The sequence below is a fragment of the Humulus lupulus genome, chromosome 3, assembly GCF_963169125.1.
Source record: "Humulus lupulus chromosome 3, drHumLupu1.1, whole genome shotgun sequence".
Taxonomy (NCBI): Eukaryota; Viridiplantae; Streptophyta; class Magnoliopsida; order Rosales; family Cannabaceae; genus Humulus; species Humulus lupulus.
Window position 1 is genome coordinate 30676041 of NC_084795.1, and position 13118 is coordinate 30689158.

Below are 13118 nucleotides of genomic sequence, written 5' to 3' on the forward strand. Positions count from 1 at the left end.
CTATATCTCCGAGGCTCGTCGAAGCGTTCGTGCGAAGTTACGTGTTTTTCGTATTCCCCGTGTGGCGATATATCGCCCCTAGAGCTGTGATATATCGGCATACGCTGAAATATTATACATGTAATTGTACTTTTTCAGCCTAATTTGAATTGAGTAAACAACTTTGACTAAGTCATATAACAATTTTAAAGCTGTTGGCAGATTCTGGGGTTTTCAAATATTTCTCTTATAAAACTATTCCTCAAAAACACTTAATTTCTCAATCAACATGCACATGACAAGTGTCATGATCTTATTAGTTCTATCTAAACCTTATAGTATAATAAATATCATCTTCATAATCAGCTATATTAATCAAACTTTATGTTATAATTAATATTCTTAAACTATAAGTTAAACTTATAAAATCTATAAGTGTTGCTACGAGTGTTCAACTAAGTCTCGTCTTGAACCAAAATCCACAGTAATAAGCATACTATAACTACTACTAGCTATTACTACTACTACTACTATCTAACTAGATAAGTAAAATTCTTAGACTCTATAGCTCATGCTATCTTTTGGTGCTTTTTTGCACAAGTCGCCTGGAATCTTTTGGAATATCAATTTTTTTAGAAATCCAAAAGAAGATATCTCTTTTAACAATGTGCTACTACATGCATGAAATTGTAGATAATAAAAGAAAGTATTGAGAACAAAATGTAATTGTTCATGGGCTATATGGTTTGAAAGATATATAAGATATCATGTCTAACAATTAAGACTACTACAACAATTAATTTAGTGGATAACTTATTTTTGTAACTCTATCAAGTTAGTAAATGAACAATCTAGACATTGTTCACATCGAGAAAAGCATAATCCAAAAATACATTTGTAACTCTTTATGTTGATGCATCTATTTCTGATTCAACTAAAACATTTGGCCTTGGAGCATTCATCATGTCAGCAGCACAACGAGTTATGACAGCTTTGTATAAACTCCTTAAAGGTAAACTACTATAATATCCTTCCAAGTTAAATGAACATTTACCTTCATAAATGGTGATTATTATATTATTTTTTAACTACTTACTTTCCCAATAAGGTTTTCCTTTTCTTATTATTACTAGCTTATTTACATGAAGTATAAAATTTTTAACACTAGTTATTCAATAACGATTCTTATCTTCTTTTTAAAAAAATATATATATATTAACTCCAAATAAAATATAAACTCTTCATGATAACTATTCAACAGTATTCATAGCAATTCTAATTAACCAAAACAACACAACTAAAGCTTACAACTCAAAAAGAAAAAAAAAAGAAACAATTAAAATATAAAGTTCATAGAAAGACAACCAAAAAATTGATATATTTATATTTGATTTGAATTGCACACACATAATTTTTCAAACTACACACCACACCAAACTATATTGTTTGAGAAACATAACTTACATCGCACCATAAATGTAATACCCTAAACTCCAGGGACCGTTACGGTGCGCGTTATAAACAGTGCTAAACTCGCTAATCGAGTCATTTGGCCATAATCGTGTAAATAAGTATGATTAGCGGTTTAGAGATTAAATTTTTTGGTTAAGATATAATGTTTCATTAGAATGTTTACTGTATACATTGGGATCCCAAAAATATAATTTAAAGGTTTATTATAACAACAAAAAATTACAACCAGCCGATCTAAGTGACAAAACAGGATTTAACCTTAGTTTCTCTTTCAAACCTCGGCCGTGGCGGTCGAACAGCTGCATATGTACACATCGTCACCTAAGCTCTTCAACTCAAGGATGGTCCAGCTTTCTTTTACCTTTACCAGCACCACATAGCACCCGTGAGCCGAAGCCCAGCAAGAAAACTCAATATGCTCATGAACAGTAATAACATGTCAACAAATCATAAGGCGTATGCCTAGCAAATATAGCCCTATTCAAGCAGGCAAATACGCTAATGTGATGTTGAATATAAACCATCAACCGGTGATCATAATAATAATCCAGGACTTTCAGTCCAAAATAGAAGAGTGACAGTTGAAATAGTCACTAAGGTGGGTTCCGTTCCAATTAGCCATGTGACGATAGGGTCACCGGGCTTTACAAATAAGTGATCCTTTCACTAGCTTGAACAAGATAGGTATTTGATGAATAGTCACCAACATAAACTTACCGAGTGAATAAGTGATCCTTTCACTAGCTTAAACAAGATAGGTATTTGACAAATAGTCACCAACATAAACCTGCCAAGTGAAAAAGTGATCCTTTCACTAGCTTAAACAAGGTAGGTATTTGATGAATAGTCACCAACATAAACCTACTGAGTGACCATAGAGTCACAACCATGGGATTCTGCTCCCTAGCCATGTGACAAACTAGTTACCTAGGGCTTAGGCCCTGGCTCTGAGTAACTAGTCATAGACTAGACAAGCGCTTTTAGTTTTCATCGAACTTAGGGTCGGTCACGCATTAATGCTCATATTGAGTCATCCAATGCAGATGTCGATTAGATCTAATCTTTTATCGGCTCTGCGTTCATGATGCTTATGCCATTTCTGGCTCTTAGGTCAGTAACACGCGACCAATGCCAATCCTGAATAGTCAGGGCCATGCACAAGTAAGCAATGCTATCAAGCATATATCATATGTCAAATATCCAAATACAGGGCATTCAACATGCTTACTAAACAATTTCTAGCATAGTTAGGATCATGCATAAACACAGAGACTCAAGCTCTGATCAATCTCATATTCAATATTCATGGCATGCCCTAATCACATGTTTCTCGTGCATTACAAGCATCACATTTAACCACTCGACATGCCTCAATAATAACCATGCATGTCATATATACAGGGTGCAGTTTTCTTACTTTTGGGTCGAGCGATAATTAGAACAAGAACGACCCCTGAGAACGATCAACCCTTTTGATTACTTAGCGGTTACCTAATCATAACCAATTATAACCTCCATCAATGAAAATCAACAATAATAGGATCTTAACCTAAACCTCACTCCCGGGAACCCGAATTGTACCCAAACGGTGAGTAGATTCGATCCCGAGCCTTGAGGATTGAAACCCTGAGCCAAAAACCCTTAAAAACATACAAAATGGGATTATGATGGAACAGGGTAGCGCCCCAGAGCTCAAGTCAGCATGCTCCCTTCCCTGAGTAGCGCTGTAGCGCCCCTAGTGGGCACTACAGCGCTACACTCAGCCTGAAAATGCCCAAAAACTTCTCCCTTCGACTCCACCATTTCTAGCCCAAACCAAAAGCTTCCCAACATCATTTAAACCCCCAATTGAACCTAAATATAATCTACATACAACCTAGACATCATAACCCAAGCATCCCTTGCCAAAACTCTCATTGAATTCTCAACTTTCCAACTTAAAAACCAAACTGAAACTCCAATGAAAATAGAGCAAGAACAAGAGATTATATGGCTAAAAACTCACCTCAATCTCAGCAACACACCCTCTTCAATGGTGGAACACAACCCTAGCTTATCACAGCTTGGTTCCTTGGCTTGGTTCCTAAAAAAGAGCTCCAAAATTCAAGAAGAAATGGAGAGGAAATGGTGTACGGGAGAAGGAAGAGAAGGAGACTCTGTTTTCTTAAGCTTTCTACAACTTTATGGTTGATATAAATCCTTTAGGGTGAAAAGACCTAAATTCCCTCAAGTCTAAATAAAAGCCTTAACAGCCACCAAGGGAAAAATCGTCCTTTCCTGCCTATCTCTTTAATTATAATTAACGCCCTCCAATTCTCGTTATTCTACAAAATTCTCAAACACCAATAATCCATATCTCGTTACCCTTTAATTCCCAGCAACGCTCTAATCATTAAAATCACCCCGAAACTCACCCCGAGCCCCGAACTTAATCCCGTTATGACTAAACCGCTACTTTGCACTCAAGATCGTCTCATGTTGAATGGCTCGAACAAATCCACATTGTAATGTGGCCTTATCAATTAATCACAAACATGCACCAAAATACACAATTATGCCCTGAACGGCCAAATTACCAAAATGCTCTTATAATAAAATGTGGACTCATATGCATGCATTTATCATCATATAATAATATAATTCACATAAACATGCATATAATAATTTAATAACATAATAAACCAATTATGGCCCTCCCGGCCACCTAATCAAGGTCCTAAACCTTATTAGGAAATTTGGGGCATTACAACTTTCCCCTCCTTACAGAAATTTCATCCTCGAAGTTTATCTATACAACCCGGAATAAGAATTTCGCACAATTGATTCCAGTTTCCCAGGTCGTTCCCTCGACCTCATTGTTTTTGTAACCTTACCTTAACCCAAGGTATAACTTTGTTTCTCAGAACCTTATTCTCTCTGTTTCATATCTGAACTGGCTATTCTTTACAGGATAACTTAGTCTCAATCTCCAGATTCTCATAAATCAACTCATGAGTTTCTTTCAACCCATGTCCCCAGCATGGAAACACAAAATACACAGTATACAACTAACAATGCCAAAGATAAGGTCGATCGAAAAGCAAACTGACCGATCATATTCAGGATTCAATTGCCAAAATAATCTAGGGCTCAACTTGCCCTTAACTTCTCACCTTTTTTCCATGGTGATACTTTTGAGGAAGATACAATCTTCTACCTGGAACTCCATGTTCCTACTTTTCAATTCAGTAAAAATTTTCCATTTACTCTGAGAAGTGAGCATCCAAGCTCTAACCTCTAATAATCTCAAAGGTCACTTGAACTACCTTGATATCCAAAACAACATCTCACCCATCTCATTCCAATGAACGGGTGATAAACATTCTTTGTCATACCTTATTTCACAAGGTACCCTTCCAATACTGGATAACTCTCTTTCTCTCTCTGATTTACCATCAGTCTGAGAATAATAAAATTTACTTAATTCCATCTATATACTTATCACCTTTCTTAACCCTTCCTAGACTTGGAAGTAATAATAGAGTCCTCATCTGATAAGATAGACCTCGAATTCCATGAAGGCGCACTACCTCTCTCACATAGAGATCTGAAAACTGATCATTGTGTTATTCGTCCTTACTGACAGAAGTGGCTCACTTTAACACTAGCTCACAATGACCCAAATCAAATCACGTTGACGCACTATTCTGGGAAGCCCCACCACGAAACCCATTGTGATGTTTCCTTATTTCCACTATGGAATACTCAAAGGCTACAATGGCCTTACTGATTTCTGATATTCTGATTTGACCTGCTAATAGGTTAAGAAATTTGTCACATAGACCATTATGTCCCTCTCCATCACATGCCATCACTAAAAAGCTTTCAAACTATGATAGACTGTCATGATGCCTGAATGAAGAGAATAAGAGGATAATATGAGATTCATCCAGAATCTCTCAATTAATCTCAGTGTCCATCGGTTTCCAAATCCAATCCTTATACCTCAATAAATTCATACCTGACACTGTTAAACCCTTAGCTAATCCAGCTAAGACTTACTCCTCAATCTTTCCTATCTGTGGTTCACTTAATTGCTTTCCTTTTGATTATTTCTAAGATAGTAATCTCAAGCATAAAACTGGCCACCTGGCCCACTAGAAACTTTACTCTAGTTCTGGTCAGATCCTGTAATCAACATGTTGCATAAGCAATCACTTTTATCTATCACTGAGGTGTCGTAACAACCTAGTAACTGATTCTAATATGCAAGAAGACTCAGAACTCTTTCTCAACGTACACATAACATCCTGCCCATTCAAGGAAAATCTTGCCTACCGAGACGTTCCTTGACCTTGGAAAATCTCCGCAGAGAAATACATCACGATACCATCGTCCAAGACGATCACAACTCCCATTCAAATAAACCTTTGAATGCTCTGTCCATCTGATTCAACAAGACAACTCAACATTAATCAAACTCTCGAATCATAACTCAACACTCTCAGTGCCCTTATCTGATATAACAGCAGGCTTTTGCATATTCTCTACCCTGATCTCTAGCTGGTACTAACCAGATCAAAGATCCACCTTGGAGAACGCCATCTTACTCATTAAATGAGTCCCTTAGGTCTTACAACTCTGTTGAAGCCATTCAAAACAGTGCCCTAAAACCTATTTCCATTACTGGCACCAATCCATTTACCATTTTATCTCTTCACATAAAGAAACCTTGGCAAATCCCTTAGAAGCACATCCATAAACTCACAGACTAGTCCAATCTGTCCTGACCCCACTGGCACAATCTAAGTGGTATCCACCACACTAGCTAAGAGTTTCATGCATCTCCCTACAATAAAACTCTAGCTCTCAATACAGATGCCATCAGCATACGAAATTCATGCACATTGCCAACTGTCACAAGGCTTTCGACTCTCAAGCCCAAGAGTTACTGCCCTTTCTTTACTATTTAGCATTGCCCTATACTTACTTAACAAATCCATACCCCGGATCAAACCAAAGCCAATCATACCCAGCTTTATCATGTCAACTAATGAGTCCTTTTTATCATAACCCAACTCATCTCTTAAATCACCAATAAAGTATCGCATTCCCATCACAACATATAACCATGTGATCTGCATATCATCTTTATGCTTCTCTATATGAAACAAACAAAGGAACAACATGGCACCAAAACCAACCAGCATAAATAAAAAAATTAGAACTAGAAAATTGACCTGCCACCCTTGAGGAACTAGTCTCAGTCTCAAATCCTGACTACATCGGAACGAACACTCGAACTGGAGTCGAGCTGTCCATCCCCTTTTTCTCATCCTCTCTTAGCCTTGGGCAATTCTTCATGATATGCCCAACCATGTCACATAAGAAACATGCCTTTGCTCGGCATTCTCCCAGATGATACCTCTTACACCGAGTGCATTCTATATCAGTCTTCCACTCCTTCTCCTTGCTTGATCCAATAAGTGGAGGTACCATTATCTGAGCTATGTGCTCTCCAACACTCTTCTGCCCAATCTGATGTCCTGCGCTCTCAACAGTAAGAGCCTTCCCTACCACCTGAGTGTAGGTGGAGGTTTCATGCACTAGGGAAGCTCTAATGCCTCGAACTATTTCAGGATTCAATCCCTAAATAAACCTTTCCTTCCAAGCTACATCTGTGGGTACCAAATCAAAAGCGAACTTGGCCAACCCATCAAATCTGTTAACATACTCGGTTACTATTGCATTTCCCTGAATGAGATTCAGAAACTCATTCATCTTAGCAGTCATGGCTGCATCACAATAATACTTCTCATTGAACAGGTGCCTAAATTCTTTCCAGTCCATCACAGCTGTGTCCCGTGTGCGGGCATCATCCCGCAATACATACGTCGCACAGATCACCCTATCGTGTCCTACCAGCCCCATACTGTCAAGAATGGAACTGATCATGCCCATGAACAGTAATAACATGTCATCAAATCATAAGGCGCATGCCTAGAAAATATATCTCTATTCAAGCAGGCAAATACGCTCACGTAATGTAACGCCCTGGATGGCCAGGATCGCTACACTGTGTACTTATAAAGGTGTAGGACTTGCTAATCAAGTCATTTAGTCAAAACATGTCACTAAACCATAAATGTGCTAAGGATAAAATGGTTTTGGTCTCAAAAGATACATTTCATATACTTAAACAAATTTACATATGGGATCCCAAAAAGGTACAGTGTTTAAAAGTTAGTTTACAAAATTTCCAAAATACAGACTACCATCAGCAACTCTAAGGCAAAACAGACATTTATAGCTTTTCTGTTCCTGTTATCCTCTCAACCGTGGCGGCTGAGCAGCTGGTCATGTACATTTCGCTCATAGAGCTCTCCAAGACAGGGCTGATCAAGTTTGCCCTTGCCTTTACCTGCACCATGTAGCACACGTGAGCCAAGACCCAGCAAGAAAACATATTACACATCTCAACAATCATATCAAGAGAATAATTCATCAAGGATGGTCAACCACTTAACATTCCACATTATTCACATAGCATGTAATCAGAATGAAAGATGCAACCAATCATTAATAACAGTCAAATCACATAATAACTAAGGCCGACAACTTAGGCCGCACCCTCTATTTACCCCACTGACTCTGGCCCGTTTAAACCGAGCTCAGTGCATAATAAGCTGTTCGAGGCTACCAGTGGCCGAGCCGCGCCCTGTGCGCAAGTGTAACCTTTGGCACTCTTAGGCCATTGGTTTACTATTTACATGGCATAATACCATCCTTTTCAAAGCATATATATTAGGGAAACCTTAGTCCCATTACAAATACACAACCGGGTGCAGTTTTCTTACCTTTGGCTTCCAAGTGAACTAGTTACGTGTGATGCTCCTAGAGCGCGATCCGATCCCCGAGCCCTAGCATAGCACCTAGTCACAACCTAGATAAAGGATACCATCAACAATCTTAAATGAGCTTCTAGACAAAGTTCAAGTCTCCGAAACATTGAACTTCACCAAACATGGTAAAAGATTCAATCTCGAGCACCCTAGGTTAAATTCCTAAGCCTAGAATCTCAAAATCCCAAAATCCCTTAAGGGCCACGGCATTAGCCACCCATGCCGCGGCATGGCCCCAACCAAAGGCCTCCCAATGCCCAAAAACAGGTAAGGGTCGCGGCCTTACTCAGACCATGCCACGACCCGCCCTCCTTCCTCAGCACCCATCAGCTTCGAAGGGTCGCGGCTCACCAAGAACTATGCCGCGGCCTCACCCCTTTGAACCCAAAAAAACCTCCTTTTTTTTACTCTCAAACCTCAGGCAAACTCACTCAAAACTACCCCAATTCCACAACTCAATTATCCAAAAACTTCCCACAAGATTGCAGCAACATAACCCAGCTGAAACCTAAACTAGAAACCCATCAAAAACCTAACTCAATCACTGAAACTTTCTAACTCAAGAACACAAAACTATAACTCAGCCATTAAACCTTAAATTCGAGCTTACCTCAACTGCAGAACCAATCCTCCAAGAGCTTTCTGGGCTAACTTCTAAGGTTCTAGCCTCAATTTAATCTTCAAATCCAAAACCCAAAAACCACTTATAACACACTCAAAATCACAGAATTTTCAACAACAGAAAGTGGGAATCAATCCTTACCTTAGTCCTGGTTGAATTCCTTTGCTATAATTGAGCTAATCCCTCAAGACCCAAGCCTCAATCACAGAGCTTTCAGCTGAGTTCCTTTAGATTCCGAGAGTTTCCTTTGAGAGAGAAAGGGAGAAAGAGGAAAGAGTCGATTTATTATGTTCTACTGTTTTCTACAGCTCCTTAAGTCTATCCTTAGGCAATTAAGCTAATCCCAAAGCCCGGGGTATCGGAAACGTCCCCGAGGGCAAAATAGTAAAATTTCCCAATATTCTCACCTAGACTTCCTATCCTCAAATATATCTCCAATTATTTATTTTCATAACCCGATAATCTAAATAACCACCCGATACCTAAAATACCCCTTGACTTGTCCAAAGTCAAGCATTAGGCCCCGTAGTGACTTTCCCGCTATCTAGCTCCCTAGGATCGCCTCAAGTCGCCCACTGCAGATTTACCCACATAATAATGTGGCTCTCACAAACATAACATTTAACCACATCTATAATCATATATTCATACAAGCATGCTTATCATGTAATCATGCATTAAATCAATAAATTCACACATAAACCAATTATGCCCTCCTGGCACACTAATCAAGGCCCTTAAGCCATATTAGCGATTTTGGGTCGTTACAACTATCCCCTCCTACTGAGAATTTTGTCCTCGAAATTTACCTGAATAGCTCAGGATACTGACCCCGCATCACTGTCTCTAACTCCCAGGTCGCTTCCTCGACCTTGCTATTTCTCCACAACACTTTCACTAACGGAATGGTCTTATTCCCTAAGACTTTGTCCTTCCGATCCAAAATCTGAACTGGTCGCTCTTCATAGGACAAGTCTGTCTGCAACTCTAAGTCCTCATACTTCTGCACATGAGTCATATCTGAAACATACTTCCGCAACATGGAGACATGGAACACATCATGAACTCCTGACAACGATGGTGGCAAGGCCAACCTATAAGCCACCTATCCAATCCTTTCTAGAATCTTGAAAGGTCCAACAAACCGAGGGCCTAGCTTGCTCTTTACCCAAAATCTCCTCACCCCTCTCAGTGGTGAAACTCGTAGAAACACGTGGTCCCCAACCTGGAACTCCTCGTCCCTACGCTTAGGATCAGCGTAGCTTTTCTGTCTATTCTGCGAAGCAAGCATTCTGGCTTGAATCTTCTCAATAGCCTCATTGGTCTTCTGAACCATGCCTGCCCCAAATACCTTCTCTCACCCATCTCATCCCAATGAATGGGTGATATGCACTTCCTTCCATACAACATTTCGTAAGGAGCCACTTCAATCGTGGATTGGTAACTGTTGTTATATGAGAATTCGATCAACGGAAGATACTTACTCCAAGATCCCTCGACGTCAATCGCACACGCCCTAAGCATGTCCTCCAATACCTGAATTGTCCTCTCAGACTGTCCGTCATTCTGAGGATGAAAAGTTGTGCTAAAATTCAACTGAGCCCCCATGGCTCTCTGTAGAGCTCCCCAAAACTTGGAGTTAAAGATAGGGTCTCGATCAGATACAATAGACTTTGGAACCCCATGGAGACGAACTATCTCCCTCACATACAACTCTGCATATTGTTCCACTAAGTACGTCGACTTCACTGGCAGAAAATGAGATGACTTGGTGTATCTGTCCACTATCACCCACACCGAGTCACAAAGTCCCACTGTCTTGGGTAGTCCTCCCACGAAATCCATCGTGATCTCCTCCCACTTCCACTCTGGGATATCCAAAGGCTGAAGCAATCCCGCTGGTCGCTGAAGCTCAGCCTTTACCTGTTGACATGTCAAACATCTAGCCACATACTCTACCAGATCCTTCTTCATTCCGGGCCACCAATATAATGTCTGCAGATCCTGATACATCTTTGTGGTACCCGGATGAAGTGAGTATGGAGTAGTGTGAGACTCATCCAGTTTCTCTCGTCTGATCCCTTCATTTGCCGGAACACAAATCCATCCCTGATATCGAAGCAAACCTGTCTCAGAAATAGAATAATCCTTAGCTGTCCCCGCTAAGACATGCTGTCTGACCTCCTGCAACCGCGCGTCCACCAACTGACCCTCCTTGACCCGCTCTAGTAGGGTCGACTGCAAGGTAATATTAGCTAACTGGCCTACCACTAGTTCTATCCTTGCCCTGGCCATCTCATCAGCTAATTCTCTCGAGATCTGGGTGGAACTATACAACTGTCCTGGGTCCCTCCAGCTCAATGCATCTGCCACCACATTGGTCTTCCCAGGGTGGTAATGGATATCACAATCATAATCCTTAACCAGCTCCAACCAACGCCTCTGCCTCATGTTCAGATCCTTCTGAGTGAAGAAATATTTCAAACTCTTATGGTCAGTGTATATCTCGTACTTTTCCCCATGCAGGTAATGTCGCCACACCTTCAATGCGAATACCACTGATGCTAATTCCAAGTCATGGGTAGGATACCGCTACTCATACTCCTTCAGCTGCCTCGATGCATAAGCTATAACTTTCTCATTCTGCATCAACACACAGCCTAAACCCATCCTCGATGTATCACAATAGACTACAAACTTTCCTTCCTCCGAAGGAAGACTCAGCACAGGTGCAGAAATAAACCTACTGAGTGACCATAGAGTCACAACCATGGGATTCCGCTCCCTAGCCATGTGACAAAACAGTCACCTAGGCCTTAGGCCCTAGCTCTGAGTAACTAGTCATAGACTAGACAAGCGCTTTTAGTTTTCATCGAACTTAGGGTCAGTCCGGCATTAATGTTCATATTGAGTCATCCAATGCAGATGTCGATTAGATCTAATCTTTTATCAGCTCTGCGTTCATGACGCTTATGCCTTTTCTGGCTCTTAGGTCAGTAACACGCGACCAATGCCAATCCTGAATAGTCAGGGCCATGCACAAGTAAGCCATGCTATCAAGCATATATCATATGTCAAATATCCAAATACATAGCATTCAACATGATTACTTAACAATTGCTAGCATAGTTAGGATCATGAATAAACACATAGACTCAAGCTCTGATCAATCTCATATTCAATATTCATGGCATGCCCTAATCACATGTTTCTCGTGCATCACACACATCATATTTAACCACTCGACATGCCTCAATAATAACCATGCATGTCATATATACAGGGTGCAGTTTTCTTAACTCTAGTTTGAGAAAGAATTAGAACAAGAACGACCCCTGAGAATGATCAACCCTTTTGATTCCTTAGCTGTTACCTAATCATAACCAATTATAACCTCCATCAATGAAAATCAACAATAATAGGATCTTAACCTAAACCTCACTCTCGGGACCCCGAATTGTACCCAAACAGTGAGTAGATTCGATCCCGAGCCTTAAGGATTGAAACCCTGGGCCAAAAATCATTAAAAACATACAAAACGGGATTCTGATGGAACAGGGTAGCGCCCAAGCACTACACTCAGCCTGAAAATGCCCAAAAACTTCTCCCTTCGACTCCACCATTTCTAACCCAAACCAAAAGCTTCCCAACATCATTTAAACCCCCAATTGAACCCAAATACCATCTACATACAACCTAGACATCATAACCCAAGCATCCCTTGCCAAAACTCTCATTGAATTCTCAATTTTCCAACTTAAAAACCAAACTGAAACTCCAATGAAAACAAAGCAAGAACAAGAGATTCTATGGCTAAAAACTCACCTCAATCTCAGCAACACACCCTCTTCAATGGTGGAACACAACCCTAGCTTATCACAGCTTGGTTCCTTGGCTTGGTTCCTCAAAAAGAGCTCCAAATTTCAAGAAGAAAGGGAGAGGAAATGGTGTACGGAAGAAGGAAGAGAAGGAGACTCTGTTTTCTTAAACTTTCTACAGCTTTATGGATGATATAAATCCTTTAGGGTAAAAATACCTAAATGCCCTCAAGTCTAAATAAAATCCTTAACAGCCACCGAGGGAAAAATCGTCCTTTCCTGCCTATCTCGTTAATTATAATTAATGCCCTCCAATTCCCGTTATTCTCCGAAATTCTCAAACAC